At 39.7% G+C, this 12,405-nt stretch overlaps 1 protein-coding gene, 1 non-coding gene and 1 pseudogene across 2 annotated transcripts in view; 2 read left to right on the top strand and 1 right to left on the bottom strand.

Annotated features, from left to right (window-relative positions):
• Window positions 1–12,405, top strand: part of FBXL7 (F-box and leucine rich repeat protein 7) — a 357,358-nt gene that overhangs the window by 309,946 nt on the left and 35,007 nt on the right. The window lies entirely within an intron of this gene.
• LOC150008282 (large ribosomal subunit protein uL6 pseudogene) lies at window positions 4,333–4,836 on the top strand (annotated as a pseudogene).
• LOC150008281 (U6 spliceosomal RNA) lies at window positions 11,602–11,708 on the bottom strand. Its single transcript, XR_016511454.1, has one exon. It is a non-coding gene; the product is annotated as a U6 spliceosomal RNA (small nuclear RNA).

Genomic DNA, 12,405 nt, shown 5'->3' with positions numbered 1-12,405 from the left:
ACAATTGTTTGTAAGAATTTTTTGGCCACTGTGGGCCTTCTGGGCTGAGGGGTCCCACTGTTGGAGTCTTTGAAGATAATAAGAATGGGTAGGGGACCTATTCTTCTGGGAAAACTAGAGAATTACATGTTGTAGTGTCAGGAAGGGAGCAGTCAATTTATGTGGGCATTTTCCCTGAAGCTGGTATTTAGAGGATTGTTTTCTCTGACCCTTGCGGCGCTTTTAATTTTCTCAACATGGAAAGATCGGTATTTCATCTCAGCAACAATTATGGTGAAAACAGCTCTCAGTAAAAGTGGATTGAAAGTAACTGTCCTCCTCAAATAGTACTATTGTGTATTGTTTTCAAAGAGCTATTTTAAAAAGAGAGAATGGTGGGGGGGTGGGGGGGTGGCGGAGAGGGAGAAGAGAGAGAGAGAGATCCAGAGACCAAGAACAGAGCAAGCAAAATGCTGAGTGAGGATGCAAGGGATTAAGAGAGAGGATAGTTTGAGACTCAGAGGCCTTTCATCAATTTTCAGCCTCCTCTGTAGATGTGTGAAGTCCTGATGGAGGGCTCAGCTTTATGTGGTGTAGGAGTTAAAGTTGCAGAATCATCTCTGCTTCTGGATTTCTCTGATAAATCTAATCCCAATTCAAATCTTTCTCCCTTTGATTCTCTGAGAGTCTACACTCCAGTGAATGCCCTCTTGCTGTATCCAGGTCAGCTCCCATTTGCTTTCTATGTGGTCTCTCCCGCTGTGGGATCAGGATCTCCTGCAGGCCTTTAATGGAGAGCTGTGATTCCTATCGGCCCTCCTTGGAGCCGTCTTTTTGGGACCTTCTCATCCCCCAACTCATTGGAGTTGGGTGGAGCTGTCAGTCAGGGGCTTCCACCTCTTCCACAGAAGCTGGACAAATGATCCTGCTCACCCACTAGAGACCTTCAGGGAACTGGAATGGATGCTTGGAACCAGAGATAGTTTCCCTTCTTAGGAGATTTGGAATTATTAGGACCTCATAAGTTTACAAGGTTAATCCTTCCCATTATGTAAAGAGAATCTTTCAGTGAATGAAAACAATACTGTGGTAATCAGAGCCAGGTCTTGGAAGAAGAGTCACTTCTCCAAGACTATTCCTAGAACACCTGAATTTGGCCAGCCTAAAGTAAGCCACCACCAGAACATTTTAGTTACATCAGCCAGTAGATTCCATCTCACCTGAAGGCCAGTTTAAGGTGAATTTCTATTTCTTATAATGGAAATATTTTCTTTAATATCTTTTTTAAGTCTGATTATGATAACAAATAAAAACCTACTGGTTCTGCCAAATCCACTGATTTTGGTTCTACTGAAACCTAACCCATATTCCTTGGCTACGTTTCTGCATTCTGGCTTCTCTTAATAAGTTTCTCTGTGTGCTCCATGGTATTTGTGATACATTATTTCTGGCAAGATTTGTTCTTCCCCACACCCAGAAGACATGGGGGCTAATCCTATATTTTTGTCCATTCTAATCGCTTCTTAGTCCTCACCATCCAGAGCTAAGTCTAGTTCATAGAACAGCACCCACCCTCACTCTAGCCTTTGAAAATCAGTGACAGAGCTTCCAAAAACAGTAAGAGCAGCACAGAAACAGTGGTGGAGAGTAAGGAGAGTTTTGAAATCAAAGTGAGATCATATCCACCACTTTCCAAGGTTCCTATGTAAATATTTTTAAAACCAAGTCCATGTGAATCAAACTAGCCTGGCACTCATCAAATATCTGCCTTGATTTATGTGAACAGAACTCTATACTCTCTGGTAAAAGAAAATATATCAACACTCCTTCTTCTTAAATAAAAATGGGCTCTAAAAATAAAATGATGACTGGAAAGCACATGCTCCAAGTGGAAGAGATTAATACTGGAAATCCTTAATTATTAGGGATTTTCTCAGTCCTTTAATGGCTTCCCTTTCTGGCTTTTCACTCTTGGATTTTTACTACTTATTGGCACTGGAACGAGAGAGCAGATACAATGTGATGTGAGTTAAAATAGACAGCCTGCCACTTGGCAGCATCTTTGGGAAATTTTAGTAGAACAGGTCACTATGTAAACTTTCTGCCATATATAAAATGTGGGGATTAGAGTCAATCTAGATATCTCTGTGAAGTGTGTACACACACCCATACAGAAGTTCATTTCCTCAACACACTGATGTGCACATACAAGAAAATGCTGGAGTCCCCTGGGGGCTTTCTTAGATGGGAATGAGCAGCCATGTCAGCCTCACTTTGGACATGACATAGAGAAGAGAGTATGAGGAGAGATCCCCTTTCTGCCAGGCTAGTAAGCACGTGGCTTCCCAGCTGAACTCTGATGAAGCTGAGGTTCCTTTCTGCTGCAGGTCAGCACTCACCACCTTCCAGTCCTACTGATGGTGGCTCAGCTTTCCATTGCTCAGTTCCATCCCAGCCAGCTGCTTCAGAGGCACACCCCTGTCCAGTGTGGCAGGGTGGCCCATTTCAGCATTCTCCTCCATTGAATAAGCTCATCCAAAAGTAAGAAAAGCTCAACTTCCCAAAGGGTGAAATATTATCACTAGCACTAGGATATACCTATATGATGTGCAAGACTTAATCAGAATTCCTCACTGGTAACCTGGCCACACTGGACTTCTTTGCTAAGAGATAACAAGAAGAAAATGAAGCAAGCAGGATGGCCGGAGGACATTTCTTCAAATTTTAAAATAAAAATAAAAATTTTTGGAAATTATACCTAAAATAAGATGTTTGATAGTCTCCTGATATTCATAATTATGCCAGTACCTCTAACCCATTGTACCACACAAAGTCCTACAACCCTGAAGAACTGAATTCTGTCAACAACCTGAACAATCAAAGAAATGGATTTCCCCTAGAACTTCCAGAAAGGAATGCAACCCTCCCAACACCTTGATCTTAGCCTTGTGAGAAATCATGTTGAACTTCTGACATACAAGATGGTAACATAATAAATTTGCATTATTTAGGCCTCTAAATCTATGATAATTTGTTATAGCAGCAATGGGAAACTAATATGCATTCTCTAGCATAGACATGAACTCAACAGCCCTGTGTTTAGTGCCCACCCCCAATTCTATGGTAGTGTATTCTTGGGATTTCAAGCCTGATGACCCCATCTGTAAATGGATATGATCTCATGACTATCTCTTAGGATTCTGTGTGACTAGCCTTAGAAAATACAGGTAAATCACTCAACATCTGATCAACCCATGAGAATTTTTCCTTCTACCCCACTGCACATCTGTGCCCCTCTATATGAAGTATCTCCCTGCCAGTGTCTGCATGACTGATTCCCTCACCTCCCTCAAGTCTCTGTTTAATGGCACCTTCTCAATGAGGCCTTCCTTGGTAAAACTATTTACAATTTCAGCTCGTTCCTTCACCCCATCCCCATCACTTTCTAGAGCTCTTTTATGCTTCATTTTTTCCCATAACATTTATCATTACTGACTATGTGTTTTAGTTATCTATTGCTGCATGACAAATCACCCCAAGACTTATTGATTTAAAACAGCACCCATTGAGTTGATCTTAAGTGTTTGTACCACAATAAAAAAAAAAAATCATAACTAGGAGAGGGGAGAGACATGTCAATTAGCTTGATAGTGGTCATGTTGAACATCTTAAATATATACAATTTTTATTTTTCAAATAAAGCTGAAAATACACATTTATTCTTTCACTGTCTGTGGGGTCAGGGGTCCTGGCACAGGTTAGCTGGATTTTTGAGCTTCAGCGTCCCTCACAAGGCTGCAATTAAAGTGTCAGCTGGAACTGTGGTCATCTGAAAGCTCAGCTGGAGACATGACCACTTCCCACCATGCTTATGTGGTTGTTGACTGTAGTCAGTTCATCGTGGGTTGCTGGCCTGAGGGCTTCAGTGCTTCACTGGCTACAGGCTGGAGGCTGAACTCAGTTTCTTGCCACATGGGCTTCCCATCAGAGTAAGCAAGCCTAGAGGGAAAGACAGAGTGACAAGACAGAAGTCACGTGCTTTTATAACTAAATCTTAGAAATCACATCCCATCACTTACCCTAAATTCTGCTTCTTAGAAGGTGGTCACCAGGCCTGGCACATACCTGAGGGGAGGCAATTACGTAAGGGATGAATACAGGAAGCAGAGGTGCTAAGGTTCCATGTCTTGGCTTCACATTAGAATCACCTGGGAAGCTTTTTAAAACTATTGACACTTTCTGGTTTCTGGTGGGGAACCTAGGTTCTGCTTTTACTTCTTGGGGCTTGGGTAGCCCAGGTTCAGATCAGTCAAGAGGCATCAGGAATAACTAGGACAGGCTTCTACTGTGAAGATGAAGACCATTCTCAGCCATCAAAGTGTTGATATTCCAGAAAATGTCAACCGCACTCTGAAGGGATGGACGTTATTGTGAAGGGCTCCAGAGGCTCTCTGCAGAGAGACTTCAAACACATCAAAGTCGAGCTCAGCCTTCTGGGAAAGAAAAATACAAGTCTCTGCATTGACAAATGGTGGGGAAATATAAGGGCACTGGCCCCTATTCGCACAATCTACAGTCCCTTACAAAACGTGATCAAGGGTGTCACGCTGGGCTTTTGTTACAAGATTAGGTATATGGGTGGACATTCACTTTCTTATCAATGTTGTTTTTCAGGAGAATGGTTCTCTTGTTGAAATTAGAAATTTCTTAGGAGAAAAATATATCCACATGGTTGAGATGAGGTCAGATTTTTGTTCTGTATCTCAAGCCCAGAAAGATGGATTAATTTCTTGAAGGAAATGACATTGAACTTGTATCAAATTGAGCTGCTTTGATTCGGCAAGCCACAACAGTTGAAGACAAGGATATTAGAAAAATTTTGTATGATATCTGTGTTTCTGAAAAAGGATCAGTTCAGCGGTTGATGAATAATTTCTAAGTTGTCCAGTTTGGAATAAAAAGATTAGCTATAGGACAGGTTGAAGAGGAAGGAAGTGTAGGATAAGACCACCGCTGGTTTAAAGGGCTGTATTAAAAGGGAGGTACAATTTACCTCCTCCAAAATTTAATGGGTCAGGACAGCTCAACCTGGTCTCCCTCACACCTTTGTTGGCTGCATGGGTGGTCCAATCTGAAGACAACCACAAGGAAGGGGGTTTCTGCAGGAAATGAGTAGGTCTAAGCATTAGAGAATTCCCCAAGGACTAGAAGATGTGGAAGCCAGACTGTGATCTGAGAATGAATTATAAACAATTTAAAGATCAATCCCATGTCCTCCAGGTTGGTGATTAGGTTCTGAACCCAAACTGCCTCATGCAGCTGCTGAATCTTCCATCTTCAGGAGGAGAATCCAGGAAACATGGAGATGTGGTAGAGAAGGGGCTGTCAGTGGACATTTGGTTAAATGCTCAAATAGACATTATTTGTAGAACATCACTTTGAGTTATCATTGATTCTATATGAACACATATAGAGATTTTATTTACAGAGGTAACGGTATCTACATTAAAAACTTCCATTGTAGTTATTGTTTTGGATGACTTCAGTTCTTCATACTCTGTAAGAAACTGGTTCCTTAGAACTTATTCAAAAAGATGTGGCTGATCTCAAGGGCGGAGTATTCTATAAGTTGTCTGCAAGAACAACTAAAGGATTCTCATGGTCCTGTCACACTCATATTGTCCTCGTGGTCAGGAACTTTGGGGCGCTGGTGGGCTGTGGTCTGGAGCTATGGAATCAAGCCACATGAGGCTGAAGCTGTTTTTAGGACCAGGCCTGAAAAGCTGGCAAGGTTAAGAGGTCATGCAAGAAAATGTGTGAAGAGATACAAGGCAGGATGAAACTTTAAAGATGAGCAGGAGTGAAAGATTGATATTCTTTCAGAGACTTAACTAGTTATAATGGTAATGCTTCTCTTTTGAAGAAATGTTAAAAAATAGCAGTTTCTCCAGCAACTTTGCAATTGGATCAACAGGAGTTTAGGAAGAATTCCAAATTATTATAAAGCAAAAACCAGCACTGCAGATGAGCTCAGCAATGTAGAAATCATTGCAGACTAGACATTAATGTTAACTAATTTTCTGTTTGGCTTGTTCATTTCCTCTATCACAGGATCTATCTTTTGCCACCCACCAAGAGATGGCTCTAAGTAATATTTTGAAATTATTTCATTATTCAGTGTTATTTACCTTGCCATCTACACAGATGTAAACAAAAAGGAATTAGAATGACAAAGATAGGTCTTCATATTTTGCTATTGATTCTTTTTAATCTCTGTGGAATTTAAATATGGTTAAATGAACCCTTCACATAAATTAACAAGCAAGATGAAGGAAATTTATATTTCTTCACATTATTCTAATTTTTCTGTGAATACTTTAAAGTCAAGAGGAACTCTGCAAATTAACCAAGCAAAATTCTTCCATTGAAATCTTTAAATCTTTCTCTTTTCATAATCAAAATATAATCATGGGGTAAGTAGGGAACTTTTGGGTACTTGGTTCAATGTCTGCATGTTATTAAAGAGAAGCCACTGTGAATGTTGCTGGTATGGTAGGAATCCAATGGTGGCTTTCTGTAGGAATGGATCACTTGAAGTTGGGGGTTCAGGTGACTGTGAGCTGAGACAAGACACTTGACCTTTCTGAATTTTGAAAACAGGGTAGTTGAAATATGCAGTTATCTATAAGAAGTTTAATTATCTCTAGAGAAGCAATTTCACAGAGATATTAAATATTTAAAATTTCTGCTCTTTGATGTACAAGTTTACCAAATGAATTATGTTTAGGATGTCTTCTCAGTCTTCCATTCATCAATTCATAAAATATTTCTTAACTAACTATCTACTGAAGACAGGGTTTTGTGTCTCACACCAATCAATTAGTTTGTTTCTGGCAAAACATGGCACATCACATAATAAAAAATATTTTCCAAAAACTCTTACCTGGGTTTGATTTTTTGTAATTATTTATTTTTTAAAAGGCATGTATTTTAAGGAAACTGAAATAGAAGCTCCCAGTTATCAAAAAGAAGTGAATTTAGACTACAAATATACCTGACTTTAAGGCATAAAATCTCAAACACTGATGCAGAATAATAGTTTCTTACTTTAAGAAGTAAAGGAAGTTTGTTACTTTGAGATTCATGTGTAGAAACTGGTGAGGATTCTATGTTTCAGTGATTATCCATTGAAAACTCTCTAGTGTATCAGACTCTCTAGGAAATGGGACTTAACATGTATAATTTTTCAAAGTGCTTGAGTTGTTTTAGTGTGTAGCCAAGGTCAAGAACTGTTACCCTGAGCTCTCTCATTCACAAATGATCTTGCTGTCAGCTAGCTAGCTACTCAGACAGAAGTCGAATGGGAATATGGATCCCTGTTTTTTCCCAATAATGGGCCCTCTTAGTAATTATTTGCATTTTGATATGGAACCAATACCACCATTCAAGTCATATATTCATAATTCAGGTAGTTTGTTTATTTTTTAATTCTTGACCTCTTGGCAGAGATAACACAAGAGAAAATACTTAGATGCAGATTGTGCTAGATAACCAAATGGGAAGCTCAGTGTTCATAATGGCCAGCAAAATTTTAAGGACAGCAACCAGTTTCCCAGTTAGGAAGGGGAAAGGAATACTCAGACCTAATCTCCTTCTTTTCTAAATCTGAAACTTTCCTGAAAGAAGTCTAGACAGACAGCATTTGCATGCACTATTCCACTAATGGGAGGGCCCACATCCTGAGGTGAATTCACACCACGCTGTTCCTCCCTAGAGGTTAAGAAAGTCTTTATGAGCAGAAAATGACCTCAGTCATCCATTAAGGTTACTTGAACAGTCTCCCACATGGGAAGTCAGCTTTGCAGCGCTAAATTTTGTCTTAAGATCACAAAAGGGTGAATTCCCAGTATAAATTCCCCCAGTATAAAAAAGGACACCCTGGGAAGGCCAACGTCCTTCAGAATTGTGGCATGTTGCCCACCTCCTGGCCCATGTCACTTCAACTTGTCAGTACAAAATGTTCATTAATTTTCAGTCTGACTCTGGAACTAAACTGAAGGATGTCTTCACATATGACTATAGTATAGGAAACAAGATTTTAAAAAATCAGTAGAGCTAGGGTTAGTAGTGAGATAATACCAAAATATGTTTGTAAATAGCCATAGGATGGCCAGAGTCAACGAGATGCCAAATGTCAGGACAGCCCATCTTCTTGACTTTGTCTTTCAAACCCATGTGAATTACTCATGGTTCTTAGTTTCAAACAGTACATACCTACCAAGTAATTTAAGCAGCAAGAACTCATTAAGAGGATGTTAGGTAGATCACTAACTCTCCAGGAGAATCTGAAAGCAAGTCCCAGGAGCTCCCTGCCGAGGGCAGTGGACCACAGGCATGGCAGGATCCCAGTCTACACCTCCCAGGCTGCTTCTGGCATCGGCATTGCTGCTGCTACTGTTTCTGGAGGCAGAAGGCACTGCTGTTGCTATCTACAGCATTTCCAGGAATCAGTTCTGTGCTTTCTCTGCTTCTTCTGCTATCTAGCTTCCAGTCCAAGTCTGGGTTGGAGGGGACTGCCACCTCAAGAGGAGAATTCCCTAACACAGGAAAAGGTGCATATGCACAACAGTCCCAAAGAAAAATGGCTGTCTTCTACAGCAGTGTCACTCCAGGTGGGGCCTGCAGACAGGTGTTCATCTGTGAACTGTACGACCAGATGTCAGAGACGGGTACAGAAATCAAGAGGAAGCTTTCAGAAATACTTGATTCAGAAGTTTACGCTTAGGTCTTACATATCTTTGTCCCATGTTTATTTTATTTTTCTGCAATTCGTTTTTCTTAATTTTGCAGAAGTATTGGTCTGTGATGGATTGAAAGCAAAATGCTGGTCTTTAACATAGAATTTGAAAAGCACTGCTTCTTACCATATAAATACATTGGTTTGTAATTTGTACTTAGTAAAATAAATTTCAAATCAAGTAAGCCAGGGAAAGTTTTATGTTTTCCTTTAATAATAAAAAATAATATACTGAGTACTTATTCTACCCCATCTCTATTGCGTGTTCATTTAAGCCTTACTATCCTATGAGGCTGGTACCATTTTTATTCCAAATTAGAAGATAAGAAAATAAATAAGGAGATTAAGTAACTTTCCAAGCAATCTGTTTTCAGAAAGTTTACTTTTACCACACCAAGCCACGCTACCTCTTTGCATGGAAGACCCTATGAAAGGGCTGCCAGGAAGTAACTTAATAGTATTATTCACTGTCAAAAGTTGTCCTTTGGGGGACCAGATTTACTATTTTTCTAAGTAAGCTAAAAGCCATTTTTAAAAGACAATAGTTTGCAGAATAGATTATTTTATTGTTTTGGGTGGATTTATCATTGTTTCTAAATTCAAGCAAGTTCATTATGTTAATCCTTTTACTTTTGCAGAGATCATGTAATTCTCTACCAAAGTATACAAAATTCTTCATTGAGACTTAAATTCCAGGGATGTCTCTGTTCTGCCTCCTAGATAAAGTGGAGCTATGGGCATAAGATACCACAAGACAGACAAGAAGTGTTCACTCTCGGCCGCCTACTGCTGCTGGTCTCAGTGACCTATGAAAGAGGAGTATACCCATGCCTGAAGGGCCAGGGCCAGGAGCGGCACTAAGCACTCTTGTGGAACCCAGTCAAGGCTGGTGTCCAAATGCAAGCTTTCCCTGGGCATCTGACTTGTCTAAGGTGTGGCCACACAAGTCAGGAAATGTCTGCTCTCACAACAAGGAATCAAACCAGCTTCCCATTCTTCACAAACAGCCAAGGCTTCTGTAACACTCACATTACAGACCTTGTAGAAATCTCTATACAGAACCAGAAATATATCAATGCCCTGAGGAAGGTGATACTAGCAATGAACCCTGTGAAGTTAAAAGGCATTTAATGCCATCAGTTAGCCTGTTCTCAATGTATTCCCCATTAGAAGAAAACCTTACTCTGTGGTCACAGAACTGTTTTTTCTCCTTGATCAAACCCCTGAGGTGAAACTGTTCGGTTTGCAGAGCAGAAATAACATGACTGTGGGATCACCGAACAAGGCAGTTCTTTTGAAGCCTAGTTCAGCTCCAGTCTTAGAAATTCAGGTTGAAAATAAGATAGCAATTTTTTTTTACTAAAATATGTATTATAAACTAAATGGTTTTTTGATATGTCAGTCTAGTCATTTTTAAAAATCAATAAAGCAAGGCCTAGCCTGCTCCCTCTTAGTCTCAGGCACATTATCATGATGCATCTCATCTTTCAAGATGTTGGTCAGCTCTCAACAGTTGAAAACTTCTTCAGTGTAATTAAAACCACCCTTTTCACATTTATCATTCACCTGTTAGCATGTACTTGTTTACATTTCCAGTGGTGGCATAATGACTGTCTTGGTAGGTGCTGACTGAGAGGGCTTGTGGCAGGGCAGAAATTTCAGAAGAATGCACATTCCCAAGTATTTATTTATTCATGACAAGACGGTTTGAAAGTTCAATTTGTTTTTGTTTAGTTGTTGGTGCTTCCCAGAAGAGAGGATACTACCAGTGTGTTCCACTCTTATTTAAAATAGATCATGAGATACTCAATTGTTTTTAAACCCATGTATAGAAAAGCTATTATTCACCAAACCAGGTCTCCCACACGTTGGTTTCTTATCACAAGTTATGTGCACAACAGTTTTTGGTGTTGCAAGAAATGGATTTTATAACCCCAAACTGGGCATTGTGAACTCATTCACCACTTTATAGGTGGTGAGACAAGCATCCTTTTGTTGGAAAGATTGTGGCAACAATCCAAGGTGTGGTCTTGGGTATATTTCCTTAAGTCCTAGACCAATGCTAGACAAATTGCCACTTCTGTTGGTTATTTGTTGAACATCTGGAGACAATATTTTAGTGGGTGGCAGAGGACAAGAATATGTTGCTAGAACCTTAAAACTAATTAAATCCTAATTCCCATCTATTTTTGTGAGACTATTTCAAGTAAAAATCATTTGTTTATAAATACAAAATTATCCCCCAAATGTATAATACAGATTCAAGTAGTCTTAACTACCTAATAAATGTTGATGGAATTAGTTTCATGCAAAAAAGGGCAATAATCACTCATTCTTCATCTTGATTATCTATTACAAAACTGAGCTAAAGTCACAATTTACTTGTAAATGAACTTAATATAGGTACAGTAGTTAAAAATATCAAATTCAAGATGGTAATAGAGAAAAGACAGAGTGCAGCTGGTATAAAGAGTTATTTCATTGGGAACATTTTTACCATTTTTTAAAATTTATTTATTGTTTTTTCTATTACAGTTGTCCCACTTTTTCCCCCATTGTTCTCCCCCCACCCCACCCACCCCTTCTCCCTCAGTCCATCCCCACCCCATTGTCCATGTCCATGGGTCATTTATACTAGTTCCTTGACTAAACCCTTCTCCTTTCTCCCCTTTCATCCCTTCCCCCCTCCCCCCGGGTCACTGTCAGTCCACTTCTTGTTTACTTGCCTCTGGTTCTGTTTTGCTCATTTGTTTGTGTTATTCATTAGTTTCCTGCATTAGGTAAGATTATATAGTATTTGTCTTTCGCTGCCTGGCTTATTTCACAAAAATATGGAACACTTCATGAATTTGCATGTCATCATTGCTCAGGGATCATGTCAATTTTCTCTGTATCGTTCCAATTTTAGTATATGTGCTGCCAAAGCAAGCACCATTTTTACCATTTTAATTACCATTACTCTAACAGATACTTTTAGAAAAAGAAAAGTGGTGAAATTCAAAATGAAACTCCCCTCCCCAAGAAAAACTGTGGAAGGAAGCTTGTAATAATTTGTGTATGTTTATCTTTAAAAAAAAAATTCATTCTACCAATGAATGATAAAGAATGTTTTTAAAATTGTGTATTGGCTACTGATTGCTGTGTAACAAATTACAGTACCTCCAAATTTGGTGGCGTAAACAACAGCCTTATCTCACAGTGCCTGTGGGTCAGGAATCAAGCACTGCTTGCCTCACAAAACAGCTATCAAGGTGTCTGCTGGCTGGGCTTCGGTCATCACAGAACTTGACGGAGAAGGTTCCACTGCACACTCACTCACATGCGTGTTGGCAGGACCACTTTCTTGCTGGGGGTGGACTGCAGATTCAGCTCTTCACAAGCTGTGAGCTAGAGGCCTCCTGAGTGTTCTTGCTCTGTGGGCCTCTTCATAGGACAGCTCCCGGGTGGCATTTTACTTCATCGGTGTGAGCAAGTGAGAAAGTAAGAGAGAATGCAAGTAAGAGGGATGTCACAGTGTTTTATAACCATCTCAGAAGTGACATCCTACCACTTCTTCCAAACTTTATTTATTAGAAGCTTGTAACTAGGTCCAGTCCACATTCAAGAGGAGGTGACTATACGGGAGGTGA

The sequence above is a fragment of the Furipterus horrens genome, unplaced genomic scaffold (genome assembly GCF_987537825.1).
Source record: "Furipterus horrens unplaced genomic scaffold, mFurHor1.1.pri manual_scaffold_5, whole genome shotgun sequence".
Taxonomy (NCBI): Eukaryota; Metazoa; Chordata; class Mammalia; order Chiroptera; family Furipteridae; genus Furipterus; species Furipterus horrens.
Note: the sequence above shows the minus strand (reverse complement) of the source record. Positions and strands in the feature narration are given on the sequence as shown.